Consider the following 4502-nt stretch of genomic DNA (forward strand, 5'->3'; position numbering starts at 1 on the left):
AGGTTCGTAGTTTTCTGGGCTTGGCAGGTTATTATAGAAAGTTTGTGAAGGACTTCTCAAGGGTTGCAGTACCATTGACACAACTAACTAAGAAGGAAACAGCATATGAATGGACCGATGATAGAGAATCAGCCTTCCAAGAGTTGAAGACGAGGTCAGTTACGGCACCAGTTCTTGTACTCCCATCAGGTAATGAGGAATTTCAGATTTTCAGTGATGCTTCACGGAAGGGTTTGGGTTGTGTATTGATGCAAGGGGGCAATGTCATAGCATATGCATCTCGTCAGTTGAAACTTCATGAAAAGAACTATCCAACCCATGATCTGGAGCTAGCAGCTGTGGTGTTTGCCTTGAAGATTTGGCACCACTACTTGTATTGTCACGCCCCAAACCCGCCCCTAAAAGTTTGGGCATGACCCGTTTGAAAACGAACACTTAACCTGTAATAAATAACATATGGGGCCTCATCGGAAGCATAAAGTAGGAAAATAACTATACATATAAATTCCATTGAGCTACATCTACATGCCAGGACCTCTTATACATCACATTCATCATGGAAAATAGATAGAGCTCCAAACCATATGTTCTAGCATCGGTGATAAACAACCATATGTACAGACCCAGCCCCATCATTGGGCTTATATAAAAATTATTGAAGTTCTACCTCTTTAACTTTAAATGGGTAATCAAAATTAAGCCAACATTTCAATAGACTTTACAAAAATAAATGGCTTCATGCAGCGCCTGAACCCACGAAGGTTGACAAAAGAAAACGGGTGTCATGACTAGGACTGACCACTTGGTTGGTTACCTACAGAAACAGACATTAGACAGAGTGAGCCAAGCTCAGTGAATAGTAATACATAAATAAAACGATGCTTAAATTGAAACATAGCACATAGCAATGCATATAAAGATGTAGAGTTCACATAGTTAGTCTGATTCTGTGCTACGTACATAACGGCCTTAAGTTCAATCTTGCAACATAAACATGGCAGCTATAAGCCCTTGAAACATGGTGGCTATAAGCCCTTGAAACCTGTGGCACTAAGGCCCTTGAAGCATGTGGCATAAAGCCCTTGTAACATATGGCACTAAGGCCCTTGAAACATATGGCATAAAGCCCTTGTAACATATGGCACTAAGGCCCTTGAAACATATGGCATAAAGCCCTTGTAAAGTTGGCATGAAGCCCTTGAAAAGTTGGCATGAAGCCTTTGGACATGCATATATGAACCCAAGAGGTGTCTCACACGGACTCTAGAGGTAACTCACAATGTAGCACTTAGTTCCGTGTAGCACTTTGTTTCATTTCATAACAACTTATACGGATGGCTATAAACCTCATAACTTTCACATATGTATGGACTCAAGAGGTGTCTCACATGGACTCTAGCGGTGGCTCACAATGTAGCACTTAGTTCCAAGTAGCACTTTGTTCCATACCAATAATCATTAGGTCTTACAGACCAAACCATACATGTAATGTCATACCCCGGAAATAAATTCATACATATGCATTATGCTTGAATCATAAATAGAAATCAGAATTCATATTTGCTTATACTTGGCACTGTAATAGTGCTAGCAAATCAGTAATAAGTATTTTTTTTTGTTCGTTCCATAAAGGAATCCCCCAACATTGTGAACTTGTAGCATACTTGAACATGTACATACATAAACTGGTAACATACGTAAACTTGTGACAGACTTAAACTTGTAACATATACTTGAAACATACCTGAACATACTTGAACTTGTAACATACTGGAAACATGCCTGAAACATACTTGAACATCATTAATTAATTCAAACGGAACATATCATAACTAGAGCATTTCTTGTTGTATCGTGTCATTATCGTACGCTTAACAATGAGAGACTAATTAACATTCTCATGAGGGTCACATAATGATGCTAAACTTTGCACTTATATCGTAGATTCTGGATCACTTCCAATTCATAAGCAACATAACAAATTAACTTCAATTCATCTGGATACATGTAGCTACTCTTATATTTACTCAGAATCTATTCTTCAAGAATGAACATAAATTCTTTTGGGTAAATGACTTACTTTACGTGCTCTCTTATCAATAGCATACACCTTTGTTTAATCATTCTTATATGTTAACATAGTTGCCTTGCCTTGTAATTAACATAGTCCTAATGGTAACTGTTACATCATTCCCAGAGTTGACATAATTAACGTAAAGTTAACAGGACATTCCTGATAATTAGTAACGAAAAGTAAGTACATTCTCATTAGATTATAGATGACTTTATTGGTTTCACAATTTCACAGTTCGGCCCTTGGCCTGAGGGGTTCACACAATCACAAGTTCCTTTCATGTTTTCATAATTCCATAATGTTTCTCACATAACATGCATAACTTCATAAACTCTTTTGAAGTTTCCATAATATCACAGTGTTTCTCACATAGCATTCATAACATTTATGTCAACATAATTCTTACGACGAAGATTTAACATCAATAACGATAAATGGTTAAAGGTACATCAAAGTACTACTACTCACAGTGATCGGTTCCCGGTGGTAATGGTACAATGTCCTCGTCTCGACCTACAATTACAGTGCACAACACATAATATGAGGTTATACTCGATCCTTTACTTATTCTCTTTGATCGTTCAATCAATTAGTCATGGTGGTACCAAGCTCATTATTCTTTAATATGTTGTAATCCATGTCTTAGAAAACAGGAGAAATCGATAGGAAATGGTTTAGGTGAAGAAATGGTACATAACTAATTGACATAACGTGAACAGTCGTCACTAATTTGGGTATAACTTTTTCTGTATTTAGAATTTGGGAGTGAGACTAGCGCCATTGGAAACTAGACTTCCGGGGCTTCATTTTAGGCTCAAGAATCACTCAAAACGGAGTCCGGATGCAAAAGATATACCTATTCAAATTTGGCTGGACAAAGCTGTCTCCGCACGTGCGGGTGAACAGTGCCGCACGTGCGGCCCTGGACAGCAGCAGTCCGAAAATGGCTGAAATTGTGGGACTTCTTATTTTCAAAAATCAAACCTTAATTACATGTAAATCAAAGCCCAAAACCCTTTAATACATGACCAATTTCACATTATTATTCTTCATCAAACACTATAATCTCAAACAAATTTAATGATTTTACTTCTTCAATCAAGGAATTCTTAGAAAATCAAGGTTCATGGGTTCAAAGCTCACATCTTCTATATCAATCCATGATTTCAAGTAGTAGATGGATTCTATACAAGGTTAGTAATTAGAGCCACATACCTTACCCAAACCTTTGTTCATCCCTTAGTCTCTTCAATTTTTCCCAAGCTTTTGGTTGATCTTTCCTCTCTCTTCTATCTTCTTCAACCATCTTCAAGCTTCCATGGATGTTGAATTCCTTAGGGAGAAGCTTTGCCTCTTCTCTCTCTCCCTCTCTCTCTCTCACGGTTCTCCTTCCCCTTTCTCTAGATATTTTTATTTTTTTGTTTGGTTCAAAATAGATGAGTTCAACAACTCATAAGGCATATATGCATATATAAAAGCTTCCCACAAATAGGAAGGGCCAAACACGCCCTTACAAATCGCACAAAATCACATTTCAATTAAACTTCCCAGATAACTCTAAAAATTATGCTGATCATAAATATGTCCCCTGTTCCGGTATCTGAAGTCTTTAAGGCCTTTAATTTGCAGTATAAAGTTAATCACCCAAACGTCCATTAACGAATCAGACAAATTAGATTTCAAATTAATTTTCCCAAATAATTCCAAAAATTCCCATTAACATATCCAAGTACTCAATTTTGATTTTTGAACCCATAAAGGTCGGTAATTCCCATTTTAAGTCCGTAACTCAACTGATAATGCTTCAATTCTAATAGATATAATTAAATTAAACCACATCATTTCATAGGGAAATAAAGATGATTTCTTATACGCATTTTGGGGTCATTACATGTATGGAGCCTCTTGCCAAGTCTTTACAGATCACAAAGTTTGAAGTACTTGTTCATCCAAAAGGAACTAAATTTGAGGCAGAGGAGATGGCTTGAATTATTGAAGGATTACGACATACAGATTCAGTATCACCCAGGTAAAGCAAACTCGGTAGCCGACGAATTGAGTAGAAAGTCAGTGGGAAGTTTGGCATGCCTAGCCATGATTTCAGTGGAGCCGACTACTATTGGGGAAGTAAAGGCAAGGCAAATGAAGGATGGATTCCTGAAGAAGGTAGCCGACGAGATTAACACCAGGCCGAGGTCAGGTTACACCCTTGAGAATGGAGTGCTTAAGTTTGAAAGAAGATTGTGCATGGCCGACGTCCCAGAATTGAAAAGAAAGATTTTGCAAGACTCCCATAGATCCAAATTTGCAGTTCATCCAGGGAACACCAAGATGTATCATGATGTAAAACAGACTTTTTGGTGGCCGAATATGAAAAGAGAGATAGCCGAGTTCGTGTCTCAGTGTTTGTATTGTCAACAGGTGAAAG

The 4502-nt window shown here is 37.6% G+C and overlaps 1 long non-coding RNA gene across 1 annotated transcript; it reads right to left on the reverse strand.

The window, feature by feature from the left end:
• Window positions 1-670: 670 nt before the first annotated feature.
• LOC145814618 (uncharacterized) lies at window positions 671-3952 on the reverse strand. The gene is made up of 3 exons (XR_014357965.1): window positions 3290-3952; window positions 2543-2587; window positions 671-814 (listed from the first exon to the last, which is right to left on the reverse strand). It is a non-coding gene; the product is annotated as an uncharacterized LOC145814618 (long non-coding RNA).
• Between the last annotated feature and the right edge of the window lie 550 nt (window positions 3953-4502).

The sequence above is a fragment of the Camellia sinensis genome, unplaced genomic scaffold (genome assembly GCF_055761805.1).
Source record: "Camellia sinensis isolate YWXY unplaced genomic scaffold, ASM5576180v1 Unanchor12, whole genome shotgun sequence".
NCBI lineage: Eukaryota > Viridiplantae > Streptophyta > Magnoliopsida > Ericales > Theaceae > Camellia > Camellia sinensis.